Source organism: Neofelis nebulosa, chromosome 6 (assembly GCF_028018385.1).
Source record: "Neofelis nebulosa isolate mNeoNeb1 chromosome 6, mNeoNeb1.pri, whole genome shotgun sequence".
NCBI lineage: Eukaryota > Metazoa > Chordata > Mammalia > Carnivora > Felidae > Neofelis > Neofelis nebulosa.
Genome location: NC_080787.1, coordinates 68,361,743 through 68,376,675, shown reverse-complemented (window position 1 = coordinate 68,376,675; position 14,933 = coordinate 68,361,743). Strand labels below are relative to the sequence as shown.

Below are 14,933 nucleotides of genomic sequence, written 5' to 3'. Positions count from 1 at the left end.
TTCGGGACTTGTTTCCTTAATTATGAATCAATATTTGTTGTTTAACTTAAACAAGAAAGCAAGGAACAAATGGAAAGTCATTGGAAGTTCTTAAATTGATGTTGGATGTTGCTAAATTAAGAAAGCTCATCATTCAAGGAGACTTTGTTAATAAAATACCAATTAAAGCAAAATCACATAGTTCTACTAATAGCAGCAATGAAAAATATATTCCCAACAGCTTTTTCTCATTTAGAACATTACGTTTGAATAACCTTTTAACTATACATGTTTATAATTCATGCAATTGCAAGTTCTCAGTTTTTCTTCACAAGTGTTTAAAATACACACATTTATTATTATTTTCAGTTAAAGAACATTGATCTTATATTAACATGTAATCGTAAAGATCTCACAAATCAAACCACATCAAACAATTTTCAATATAATGTTTAAATTAAAAGAAAGTTATGTTTTCAAAAGTATTTGGAATTGTTATTTTTCTTGCTGGAATGAACACAGAGATAATAGTAAATATAAGTAATATCTTATTTGTCCTTTGTTTCTAAATAACTAAGAGTTAGATTCAGGGGAGCTCTAATTCTAGTTTTAACTATGAAGTCATTTCTTACTCTGAATGCAATCTTTATTTTTATACACTTAGATGTATATATATTTGATGTATATACTATTAAAATTCTGCTATTAAAAAGAAATAAATTCAAGGAAATAATTTGATCTGTTTAGATAGACCACTGAAAATTTTGCTTTAAAATAAATTTGACTACGTAAATACATTACAGAGACAAGGGAAACAGTTAAGAAATTAAAAAAAGAAAACTAATACATATCATAATTAGGGTTTGGAAATTATTTACAATATTTTAAAGCAAAAAAGGGTTAGATAATTCTGACTAAGAATTTAGAGTTTCAGTTTACAAATCAAGAAAGCATAAAATAGTGAAAATATTAACTAAATCTACAAGGTAATAATTTAGGGTTTAAATTTATTTAGGACTTAAATTTATTTTTATTCACAATGTCTTTTGAAGACCTTCTGTTCTAGTGATATTTAAGGGCAATCCTCAATAAAATATAATAGAAAGTAATCTGTTCCACAAAATATGTATTGCTCTTAATATGTGTATTCATGTCATACCCTCCTTAAACTCAATGCAAAGTGTCCCTAACGTTAGCTGGCAGGAAAATTAACATAATGCTTATAGCAAATGTTAGTTAAGTTCAAGAGAAAGAGATAATTGTCTTCCAAATACACAGGTCTTCCACAGTTTCCTATTATTGGGAAAGCCCCATCTATTAGGCTCTCGAGTCATTGTTTATCACTAACTTAGGCCTAGCTCTAAATCTCCATCTGGTTTTCTGCCTTTTGAAAAAGCCCACGTATGAATCTCAGCAATCTTTGGCTGCTTTAGTACCAGACTCAAACTAGATGTGACGCTATCTTGCCCCTTCCCCTTGGGTGCTACTCTAATTACTTCTTCTCCTTGTTAAGACCCCAAAGTAATGCAAATCCAAGTCATGTCTACACAGCGATTCCACCCACACACCCCTGAGCCTACATGCCTGCCCTAAAAGGATAGCCCTCAGAAAAAGATGATCAAAAGGAAATGTGTATAGAAATAGGAAAGTTATCCAAGAAACAGAAAGGGTCAATAGCAGCAGCCTCAATCCTGAAGCCTTTGAGGAAATGTGAGCACAGGGGACAATTATGTGAGAGGCAAAAGTTACAGACTCCAGGGATAACAGAGAATGAGGAGACAAGAGTCTCAAGAACAAAGTCTTAACTATCAAAAAGTACTTGATAGTTAAGAATGGAAAGGGCCCACAGAAACTATCAACTGTAGGTTTTTTGTTGAAGGACTTTCTTAGTCTTCTCTTCTGTCTTTCTGACATAACTCAATCCTACTCTCCACAAATGTAATTTTTAATAGAAAATAAGTATGGATCCCAAATGAGAAGGTATTTCTACAACTGGAAAAAGGGTGAATTTTTTTTGTGAAATACAGTAGCCCCCCTTTATCCATGGGGGACACATTCCAAAACCCCCAGTGGATGCCTTAAAATTGCAGATAGTACCGGACCCTTTAAATACTGTTTTTCTATACATACTTATGATAAAATTTACTTTATAAAATAGGCACAGTAATATATTAGCACCAATAACTAATAGTAAAATGGAATAATCATAATATACTGTAATAAAAGCTATGTGAATGTCATCTCTGTACTGTACTTACCATCCTTCTTCTTGTGATGATGTGAGAAGGTAAAATGCCTCTATGATGAAATGAAGTGAAGTGAATGACACAGGTAATGTGACTGTAGAAAGTGAAACTGCACATAAGGGGGACTACTATATTATGTAGCAGTTAGTTTAATCAAAAACTAAATAAAATATTTTGAGAACCAACCACAGCAATAGTCTTTTTTATCTTTACAAAAAGGAATTCATTTTATCAGGCTAAATTCATTAAGACAGATTAAAATTGTATCTACTTTGTCTCTGTTGACCTTCATCTTTGAATGAGGCTTTGCAAGCTCTTACAATAAATTCCTCCTGAGATTTTTGATATCAGTTGCAATTTCTAGAAATTAATTTTAAAAAATATACTTTGATAGAGTCATAAACAGAAATTGAAAAAGCCCTATTTCCTCTTCTTTCAGGACATTATTATACAATGAATGGAATAAGCACAGAGAACCGGGATTTAGAATGAAGTCCCATGCCTGCAATTTTCTCTTTGACCCCAGGCAAGTCAGTTAAGCTTTCTGAATCTCAGCTTCCTCAACTGGAGAATGAAGATAATGATGCTTGGCAATTAAAAAATAAATAATAGGGGCGCCTGTGTGGCTCAGTTGGTTAAGCGTCCGACTTCGGCCCACATCATGATCTTGTGGTTTTTGAGTTCAAGTCCCATATCAGGCTCTGTGCTGACAGCTCACAGCCTGGAGCCTGCTTCGTATTCTGTGTCTCTGGCTCTCTCTGTCCCTCCCCTGATTGCACTCTTTCTCTCTCTCTCAAAAATAAATAAACATTAAAAAAATTCAAAAAAATTAAAAAAAAAACACAAAACGGCTAACAAACACATAAAATATTCAATTTAATTAGTAATCAAATAAATAAAATTAAAATATTTGTTGAATTAGCAATGATCTTCCACATATCCAGTGCTTTTAAAAGCTAAGTGAGACAGGCACTTTCACACTTTGTTGGAAGCAAAATGTCAGCATGTAACAGGGACCTTAAAAATGCTCATGTAATTTGACTTAGCAAATCTCTTTCTAGGAAGCTATCTCAAGAACACCATTTGAAAAACACAGACTACATTTTACTCACAAAGACAATTATAAAAAGTATTTATAACAGTAGAAAATTTGAATCTTTCTAAGTATTTGGAGGAAACCCAACAATAAAAGTGACCATAAATAAGGTGCATATAACAAGCAAATTTAGAATATATAGATATAGATATGGATATAGATATAGATATATATAGATACGTGCATGTGGGTGGGTTAGAAATCAGTTTTAACCTATCTCAGTGGCCTTACAAGGTGCCAAATATGAAATAAGCTTATATTTCTTTGTACATTCCAACTATCATAACCCCAGTCCCCATTGGTGCATTTGTCAAAAGTCTGCCTTGCTCACAACATTTCTAGCAGCTGTTCTGGGAGTTTCTGAGGCCACTAACTCTCACATGCTTGCACGTGAAACTCTTCACTTCTTCCTGGGCTGTCTACCCACAGCTGCAGCTGACTAGTGATCACCCCTGAAGTGCCCCCGCCAGCCCTATGAAGGAGACACTGCATCCTATGTCCCTCCAACATAATTGAGGAGAACTGTGACATTTATTAAGTCTCTCTGAAAGCTTGGGGACAAGGAAGTGTAGCAGAGAAGGTGGCAAATACTGTTGCTGGGAGTGGCCAACCTGAGTGTTCCAAACCGAGCTTTGAGGACCTATCAGACTCCCAACAGGATTGACATGTTGAGGGACCCTAGTCCTTAATGACAGGACTCTTCATACCTCAGAAGTGAAGCATAACCCAGGCCCATTACCCATGTGCTTACATCCCAGGAGAGAATATGTTATCCTTCATGCCCCAGGCTTATTGGGAGAAAATCTGCTTGCATTTTCGGCAATCTTATTCTCTACCAGTGTGGCCTGTCTGACTCATATAGCTAGAATCAGAGTTCACAGCCCATTTCTCAAAGTTTGGATTACTCAATTTTAAATAACACCAACAGTTCACTCCACACAATGCCGTGCAAGCTTATTTTTATACATTGTTTGGAGAGGCAAATAAAATATTTACCTTGAATATCCTTCTCAGCATAGTCCAAATCCTGATTTTCCACCAGCCAATTCTTAGACAAAAAGTGGGGTGAGCCACAGTCTAAGGCAGTTTGTTTGGCAAACTAACTTCACTGGCCAAATCTGGTCAGATGCTTATTTTGCAAAGCTTTATGAAAACATAATCATGCCCATCATTTACATATTGCCTATGGCTGCTTATGTGCTACAATGGCAGAGTCAAGTAGTTGCAACAGAGACCAAACAGCCTGTAAAGCCTTCAAATATTTACTCTCTGGCCCATTGAAGAAAACATTTCCCAACATTTCCTGATCTAAGGTCAGTAAACGTACCCAGATGTTAGATGATGGAAAGCTAGTCCCCCTGGTTAAAAAAGCCAGAGTAACTAAATTGAACCTGTTCCATAAAATTATAGACCCAATAAAAGAGAAATCAAGAAAGAACAAGTTAAAAGATGAGGTAGGAGATTGAGTAGCTCACCCTGTGAATATCCACCGACCACACAGGGTCACATGGTGGACTGACTAGTGGACAAAACCTCACTGAAAAAGGTGGGAGCATCCTGTTCTGAAAACCTCATTCTGTTCTCTTCCACACTGATAGTTAGGAGAAAGAAAGGACTTTCAGAATGCCACTAACATGAGGCTGTCTTGAGACTGGAGATGATCTGGAGAAAAATCAAGTGTCCTGGGATCCAGAGTGCTTCTTAATACGTGACTCTTATCTACACCTGGCCTGTTTGGTATGTATATCCAGGGGATATTTTGGCTTTTCCTCTCCAATGATTGCAATGGGCCTCTGTTCATGGGCTCCATGGTGACATCTTAACAGGCCAAGGACTGTACACAAAGCACGTGTATACAAAGTATATCAAGCTATATTTTTCAGAAATCAATTTAATTCATATTTTCATACCTCCCTCTGCCTTTTCCCAGAGATTGCCTCTGTAAAGGGACTACAAAGACCTAGATCCCCAACTATAGATACACAATTAGCCACTGACTCATCTCTTATTTCTATCTGCAAATTCCCTACATATCCATGTCAACCTCTACTATTTTTCTCAACTCTCAGCCATAAAAGACACATTCTGTTTCCCCTCTCTGTTGGAGAACTAGAAACTTTATGAGGCCATCTGGGGTCCGTGTCCTAAATATATCATAGAAACTGTTTTTTGGGACTTGTATATACCCATGGATCTACTAAACAATCAATGAAGAAAGGGGGCCATAGGTTCCCTCTTCTCTCAGAGCCCACTAATCCTTCAGAGGGTTGTGCCCCTACATGCACTCCCCTACACACGGGAAGGGAACAAGGCCGTTTCTCACACACAGCCTCTCTGGTAGCTAAGAACCCTTAGATTCCCTCCCAAGTGACCCATCCCTCTAGTCAAATATTAATTTCCCCCTAAGTTTGGGGGTAGAAAGACTAGGCCTGATTCATCATATTTTCTTCTCAAATCTATTGTTTGCTACCTTAATCCTTTCTACTACTTGCAGGGCCTGAACTCTTGAAACCTAAAAGCCAGAAGTAGCTCCTCCTCTGCTGCTCTTCTGTTTTTTGCCAATACATCTTCTCCCCAGAGCAGTGAGTTCAGAACAGCCTCTTGCCTTGATTGGCTATAGAGGAACAAAGGGGAATAGCAAGTGCCAGAAGATATTGGTTAAAATTTGGTGTGTATTGCAAAAACATAATCCCACTGAAACCAATAACTCAAGTTATCCCTCTCTTAGCAATGGAATATGCCATAGATCATGGGACCAAGAATCAATGTCAGTTACTACCTGTTTATTATGCACACATATAATCCCCCCCCACCCAAATACACTCAAACATACAGTTAAAACACATGGGGAGAATTTTTGCCATATACATAAGAGATCAAAGTTTATCTGTCTATATCAAGACACATAAATATCAAGATATATACCAAAAATTTAGATATATAAATACATAAGTTTTGTTATGAATCAGTTTTAAGAAAAGGAAAGGAAGACAATGGCAAAGGACACAAAACAGTAATGTACAAAAGAAAAAAATACAAGTGGCATATATAAATGTGTATCAAGGGGCACTTGGTGCTCAGTTGGTTAAGCATCCAACTCTTGATTTTGGCTCAGGTCATGATCCCTTAGTCATGAGTTCTGTGCTAGGTGTGAAACCTGCTTAAGATTCTCTCTCTCTCTCTCTCTCTCTCTCTCTCTCTCTCTTTCTTTCTCTCTCCCCACGTTTCACCCCTCTGTTGATTGCATGCACGACCACACACATGCTCTCTCTCTCTCAAAAAAATGTGTACCAAAAAAATTAAAATAAATAGAGATAAAATCACCCAGGGACATTATTAGGAACACAGCTTCCTAGGTTCTACCCTGGTGTACAAATACAAAATTTTGAAGGATAACTTGGAAATCTGCATTTTTAGTTAAGCATTATGAAATATTTCTAGAGGCTACCAAGGGTTGGGGCTCGTTGGTATTGAAGAAAGTATACTGGTTCAGAGATACTCATCTGACTAAAGTAGAATGACAAATAATCTTAATCAGGAAGCCCAACTTTAATTTCTCTAAAGTAAGCATCAGCATATCTACAGAAAGCAAAATCACCACCACACCAACAACAGTAACAACAACAAACAACCACATCTGAATATGGTATCTGACTGAGAGGATATGTTCCATCCATCCAAGATTCCGATGTATTTTCCTGTAGTAGGTATCCTATATTCTACTTATACCACAGTTTTCCCTAAATATTTTTTTAAAATAAAAATTTTACTGCTACTATTCAATTTCAAATATTTGCATGCCTGTATACCCCCTTTATCTAAGATTTCTTTTGCTTCAACTTTGAAAGGAGAGCTACTCAGTTACTGGTTTTCAGGTCTTTGGTCTTGCACACACTGTCCTAATTACTTTGTAGAATTCTACTGATAGCACAGAAACTACAGCAGCTGCATAAATGAACATATGCCTCATATGAAACTCAAATATGTGTTCAATGGGTCCTGTTACTTGGTGCTACCTAAATGCGTTCAAAGTGGGTAACACAGTGATGGCATTCCATAAACACATGTGAGCCAAACATAACCTAAATGAAAATTTTCTGGAAACACACTTGTTCAAGTGGCCTGCTTTGTGGTAACAATTGCATTTTAATTTATTAACCAAATGTAAACAAGATATGCTATAAAGGAAGGAAGATGAGAAACAGTTCTACCATCACAAAATGATTCTATTTAGAACTCTGCCATCATTTCTTGGCAGAAATATCTTGTTGGCTTCATTTTGGAGCAGATTGCTTTGAATTGTTTTCACCCATTCCAAAATGTGGGTGCCAGGCTCTATAGCTAGTACATTAACACCATTGTTTTTTAACTGACCAGAAAACAAAAAAAAATCACATTCTAGTAAACTATACCCCACGTTATTAGATCAGCTCCTGCCCCTAAATCATAATTGGAAAACCTTTATAAAAGTCTGTAGGAAAATTCTGGTATGGAAGATAATAGCATTTGCAGGTATACTCTGTAGCATCTTTCCTAAACTGCTTTGCATCCAAATCATACTCATTTCCTTTTCTTCTGCTCAAGTAACACTTTCAAAAATTCCTTTATTATTGTGCAGGTTGTGTTGTATTATAATCATCTGTTTAGATGTCTGTCTCAGCTCCTCAATCATGAGCAACTTAAGAAAAGTTATCTCTGGCATTATCACTTCTAACATAATATGGCCTAATAAATGTTATCTAAGTAAATGAGTAATTTCTTGACCAAGGAATAATAAAACCATGCTTATATATTTAAGTTTATATAAAAATGATGTGTAAAAATGATGAAACAAATCACCTTATTCAATGTGGAAAATGGACAATATCAACAGCATACGCTAATTCTTATCAGATATAAAACTAACATTTTAGTGCAGGATCTACATAGTGTAGACACTCATTAAACACTAGCAGTTGATTTGTTCTTCCATTTGTACATGGTGAAGGAGTTCTGTATAGTCTTACAAAGGCAAGCCCTGGGGCACCTGGGTGGCTCAGTCGGTTGAGCGGCTGAGGTAAGCAGATCTGGAAGGCTTAGGAGGTAAGTGTTACAAGCAGTAAAAACCAGAAAGCATGGAATGGCAACCTTAAGGGAAAAATCCTTACCTCAGAATAAATAAAACACTTACCTCAGAATAAACTGAGGGTTGATGGAGGGGGATACGTGGGGGATGGGCTAAATGGGTGATGGATATTAAGGTGGGCACTTGTGATGAGTGCTGGGTGTTATACATAAGTAGTTAATCCAATATTACACTATATGTTAACTAACTAGTATTTAAATAAAAATTTGAAAAAAAAGCACCTGGAGAGTTTTTAAGAACTAGGTTGGGGGAGGAGGATCCTGGGAAGATGGCAGCATAGGAGGACGCTGGGCTCACCGCATGTCCTGCTGATCACTTAGATTCTACCCACACCTGCCTAAGTAACCCAGAAAACCGCCAGAAGACTAGCAGAACGGATTCTCCAGAGCCAAGTGTAGACAAGAGGCCCACGGAGGAGGGTAGGAAGGGCGGAGAGGTGGTGTGCGCTACACGGACTGGCGGGAGGGAGCCAGGGTGGAGGGGCGGCCAGACGGCCAAGCAGAGCCCCCGAGTCTGGCTTGCAAAAGCAGAGGGGCCGGATGGAGTGTGTTCCGACAGCAAGCGAGACTTGACATCTGGAAGGTTATAAGCTAACAGCTCTGCTCAGACAATGGGAGGGCTGGAGGACAACGGGAGGGAGAGTTGTTGAGCCCTGGATGACAGAGCTCAGCTTGGCGGGGAACAAAGGCACTCGCCAGAGCCATCTCCCTCGCCCATCCCCCAGCCAAAATCCCAAAGGGAACCAGTTCCTGTCAGGGAACTTGCTTGCACCTCGCAAACACCCAATGCTGTGCTTCTGCGGATCCATCCCTCCGGCGGGTCTGACTCCCTCCCGGTGCTGCAGGGCCCCTCCCGAAGCGGATCTCTGAAGGAAAAGCGAGCTGAGCCTGCCCCTCCCGCCCCTGTGCACCTTGCCCATCCACCCCAGCTAGTACGCCAGAGCCCCAGCACCACAAGCCTGGCAGTGTGCAAGTAGCCCAGATGGACCACACCACCCCACAGTGAATTCTGCTCCTAGGAGAGGGAAAGAGAAGGCACACACCAGTCTGACTGTGGCCCCACCCACCAACACAAGTTATTCAAGACAGCACAGGGGAAGTGCCCAGCAGTTCTGTACCCCTCCAGGGACTATCCAAAATGATGAAACAGAAGAATTCCCCTCAAAAAAACCTCCAGGAAATAACGACAGCTAACGAACTGATCAAAAACGATTTAAACAATGTAACAGAAAGTGAACTTAGAATAATAGTCATAAAATTAATCGCTGGGCTTGAAAACAGTATAAAGGACAGCAGAGAATCTATTGCTACAGAGATCAAGGGATGAAGGAACAGCCAGGAGGAGCTGAAAATGCTATAAATGAGCTGCAAAATAAAATGGAGACAACCACGGCTCGGATTGAAGAGGCAGAGGAGAGAATAGGTGAACTAGAAGATAAAATTATGGAAAAAGAAGAAGCTGAGAAAAAGATAAAAAAAAAACCCAGGAGTATGAAGGGAAAATTAGAGAACTAAGTGATGCACTAAAGAGAAATAATCTACGCATAATTGGTATTCCAGAGGAGGAAGAGAGAGGGAAAGGTGCTGAAGGTGTACTTGAAGAAATAATAGCTGAGAACTTCCTGGATCTGGGGAAGGAAAAAGGCATTGAAATCCAAGAGGCACAAAGAACTAGGTTGGGGGAACTGCAGGCACCTGTGTTTGCTAATTGGCTTTACCCAAAGGAAAAGTAACTTTCTCATATCTTCATGTCAGGAGGTAGTTTTACAATCTGGAGCAATGTGCCCAAGGAAGTTGTCCCCTATCCTCCCAGAATACTTGATATCTGATAGCCAAAGATATAGGCACTATCTTCTGTGATGATTACACTTCAAAGAGATAGCCCCAGGTCCTTGAGAAAGACATTCTTGGTGATAGCAAAAGGCAGGGAAAAGATAATATACATTTCAAATGGGGCAGAGAAAGAATTTCTAATTCGTTTTCCAAGGTAAATGCTCTAAGAAAAGAGAGGTCAGGGGCCTAGAGTTGAGCCATCTTAGAATAGTTAGAGGATTTCTTTGATTCTCATTCTGTAAAGAGGATAATTCATGTACTGTTTGAAAGAAGGGTCATTAGAGCAATCCCAACCCTATAGCAATGTCTCCTCTTAATAAAAATTTTTAAGATTATTGTCAATAAAATCACATTAAGAAAATCATTGTCTTCAAATTAATTAAAAAAGAACATGTTTGTTTTAAAAACAACTACTTAACCTCCAACAATATTTTAAAACTTACAATGGCATTTGTTTTGGCTTTGAAATATTCCTAGGGAACAATGCTGGTTAGTGCTGAAAATGATTTAATTGTATTAAATAACTTTGAATAAACAAAATGATTATTTGGATATGTCTTTAGTCAGTGGTTCAGGGCATTCCTAAGATACCTGAAATAAACATTTAATTTGGAAGGATGAAAATCCTATTTACTCCTTCATCAGGCAATAGTTCTCTTTCAACAAGTATTTTAAATTTCTGTTATAGATAAAGGATAATACTTCATGATTTAATAGATTAAAAAATTAATAAGGCTAATCTTTTCTCTTAAACTCACACACTACTAAGTAGATTATGTAAGTCACCAAGTTGCTCTAATGCAAGACAGATTGATATCAGTGCCATAAGAGAATGCCGATTGCTGTGGCATTACCAAAACAGGAAAATCAAATCCCATTAAGTCTCTTTTAGTTCACAAGTATCTTAGTCAAGTATCAAAAGGTTGCAAGTAACATAGACTCCCTCGATTTCTTTTAATGAGAAGTATGAAACATTAGCAAATATAAATTTATTTCATGAAATCCGAGGCCAGCCCTCAGAAGCAAATAGATCCAGAAAATGGACATTAAAATTACTCTCTCTGTCTCTCTGGATTTATGTGGTCTCTTACTCCTGCTTCTCTCCCTTCAATTTTTTTCTTTTTTTGCCTAATTGCCTTCTCTATTTTGTCATGTGTAAGGCCAAACATGGTCGGTCCAGATCTTAATTTGCATTCCTTTTCAGTGAAAGAGCTAAAAAAACAAAAAACAAAAAAACTGACCCATGTCTCAGAGACCCAAATCCAAATAGCCTGGAGAAAGCATCTAAGTTGCCTGAACTGGGCTGGATGTTTATCCTTGTCCAAAAGATAGTATTGAGATACAATGAAGTCCACCCAATGAGTGGACTTTCCAGACTAGGGAAACAGAAGTTAGGACATTAACTCAAAATATGTAAAAGAAAATAAGGTAGATGCTAGACTAAGAAGTAATATTACCATCCTTCATCAATGAACATTCTGGGGAATTGTCTCTTAGCAGGGATTAGGTTCTAAAGTCAGCATACATTGAAAAAAACACTTAAAGACAAAATTATCTTTGAAATATCTTAAATAGCCCTAAATTCTTTCACACGTGTGGTTTTATGTATATAACCATTCTTATGGAATGCTTTGGTTGCAAATAGAAAATAAGCTTGACCCAATCGGCTTAAACAAAAAGGAAGAAAACTTGTTATCTCACAAATAAATGGTCCAGTGTTTGTTAATTCAGTTGTTCAATGATATTATGGCACCAAAGTTCTCTTCATTTTCCTGTTTTGCCATTCTTAGCAAGTCTGACTCTCCCAACCTAACATCCTTTGTGCTCACAAATGGCTACAGACCAGGGACTCAATCATACAGGAAAATATACAAAGTCTCTTCCTTGTTCATCTAATTTAAGGAGTGATACAAACTCTTTCCCGAAGCCCTCTACTCTCAGTTGACCTCCCTCAAGTCTCCATCAGCAATGGGGTAGAACTCACCCTAAACCAACTACTAGCTAGAAGAATAGGAGCACTGTAGTAGATTTATAACAATCATAACTTAGCCGGGAGCCAATTTGGGCAAAGCTGGACACCATACAGTATCAGGGCTCTTTCAACATGGAAGTAGCAGAAAACAAATAATTTGGCACTCACAAAACTCCTGATTCTAGTCATGCTTATTTTAGCTCTAATTAATATAAAAGAAAAGAGTGAAAATAAACCTCAGATTTCATCAAACCCAATGAATTCCAAGATTAACAATGTGTGTGTACTATCTATCGATATCCTGTGACTTGGTGATTTGTAATATTCTTTGAGAACTTCTTGTCTAGGTTATATAGGTGAAGCTCTAAAGCCCAAGTAATAATTAAAGAAGTGAATAAAAGCACTATTTTAATCCAAGTGGAAATGGTATGAATAAACAGGCAGACTGTGAAAAATTCATTTGGATAAGATAAGAGAATTATTTTCACTGGCCCAGTCAGTTAGTTGTTTATCTCACAGGGAATCATGTTGCCCTCAGGCCCTGCAGGGGACCCACCCGTGAAAGATAAGAGTTATGTACCATACTTCTTCTCTAGGACATCAACAGGGTCATATTCTGGCTATTTGAAAGATCCACCTTTTTGTGTCAATTTGCACTAAATTCCTACTAAGCCCTGAGAAACACTGCTCTAGTCTGTAGAAATGTACCTTCAGGCAACAAAAAGTTTTATGTTAAATTTTTGCCCTCATGTTTTACTGTAGCTTTGCTGGTTTTTTTTTTAAATGTTTATTTATTGATTTTTAATAGAGACAGTGAGTGGGGGAGGGGCAGAGAGACACAAAGAGAGAGAATCCCAAGCAGGGTCCACACTGTCACTGCAGAGCCTGATGTGGGGGGCTCTAACTCATGAACCATGAGATCATGACCTGAGCCAAAATCAAGAGTTGGTTGCTCAACTGACCGAGTCCCAGGAGCCCCTAGATTTTTAAAAATTATTTATTGTGCTTAACTGTAATAACCTCTCTGAGGGCAAGTCTTCGATACAGCATCAAGTTTGAAACCAGAGTCAGTGATCAAAAAATGTCCAGCAAATGAAAGAATAAATTTTCTTTCTTACCCATTTCTGCACATTTACCCAAACCACAATATTCTGTCAGTTGCCTTTTAATTCATAAATATCCCCAGTAACTGAACAGCACAACTCCTTTGTAAAAATGTTGCACAACATATGTATCAAATGCTTAATGTTAACATTGAACAATCCTCAAAGAAGTGAAGCAGGGCTCCCTAGTTCTTAACTGTGGGCTGTGCATAATGACTTCCTTCCAAATAATACATTATGGAAAGGAGACAAGTTTTAAGTGGAGAAAATTGACCAACACTTCCTCAGCCAGGTAATCAAAGTCAACATCAATAGTGAAAATCAAGGTGATAGTTTGTCCCTTTATATTATGTGATAAGAATGGCATGTTACCTCTGTGATCTTCATCTCCAAAACACATAATCCTATTCTAGTTGTGAGAAAAATACCCGTAAATCACAAGTGAGAGACATTCTACAAATTACAGGACCAATAATCCTCAAAACCACTGAGGTCATCAAAAACAAGTCTTAGAAACTGTGAGAGCCAAGACGAGCCTAAGGAGACACAATGATTAATGTCATATGATGCTCTCAGTGGAACAGAAAAGGAATTGGTAAAAAGGAAATCTGAATCAAGTATGGATTTTATTTAATAATCATGTATCAATATATTGGTTCACTAATTGTATCAAATGTACCATACTAATACTGTAAGAAGTTACTAACAGGGAAAATGGTGTGGGCTATATGGGAACCCTATACTATTGTAATTTTTCTGTGAAAACAATTTTTTTTGTTCTAAATATAAAGGATCTTTACCTCATATTCATCTGTAGTGGAGAGGGGAGAAATGCAATAATCAAACACCAAATGATGCCTTTGTATATATTACCCCTCCCCATTCTGCCCCAGGGGAGAAATGAATCAACACCTGTGATCCAGCAAAGCGACAGCACATGCCTTCTTCATGGGGAGAGTGACTAAAGTGTGTGGCTGGAGGCCAGGACTGTTAATGTAGTGGAGGCTGCTGCACATGGCTGTAAGAGGAGAACTCCCAACCATCAGGTGCCCTCTCCACATTCCCTGTCCTAGCAGCACCAAAATACTGCTGTATTTTTCAGATAATCCACCACAGATTTTAAACCTCTAAAAGATCACACATTCCTATTTTCAGCAAAGACTTTGAACTCAGCTAATTTTTGTACTTTATGGTTAACCATCCGGAAAGGGTCTGTCCTTGCTCTTAGATTTTTATTTTACACTCAAATCCTCAAATACTTGGGTTTATACTGACTGACCTGCTCAAATTTCTTATTTCCCAGAATTGTTATGCTGCAAGATTCTTCCTCCTTTGCAGTGGTCCATCTCTTCACTGAGTTATCCTCTGTCCTCAATTCTTCCTTGTCCTGGACTAATTTAAATTATGAAACAAATCCACAACATTTCAAAGGAATCTTTTTCCATCAGCCAAGATTGTTCACCAGCCAAGAAACCCTTGGGGCAACGAAGTTACCTATTAAATCTTCAGCAAGATCTAGAATTTGCTTCCTTCTGTTGGGTAACTTATAAATGTAGCAATAATATTGTGTATCCCAAATT

General features: G+C 37.9%; 1 long non-coding RNA gene across 1 annotated transcript; it reads left to right on the top strand.

The window, feature by feature from the left end:
* The first annotated feature begins 4,545 nt into the window (after window positions 1–4,545).
* On the top strand, window positions 4,546–14,423 carry LOC131514433 (uncharacterized). The gene is made up of 3 exons (XR_009263070.1): window positions 4,546–4,634; window positions 4,920–5,058; window positions 14,247–14,423. It is a non-coding gene; the product is annotated as an uncharacterized LOC131514433 (long non-coding RNA).
* The last annotated feature ends 510 nt before the right edge of the window (window positions 14,424–14,933 follow it).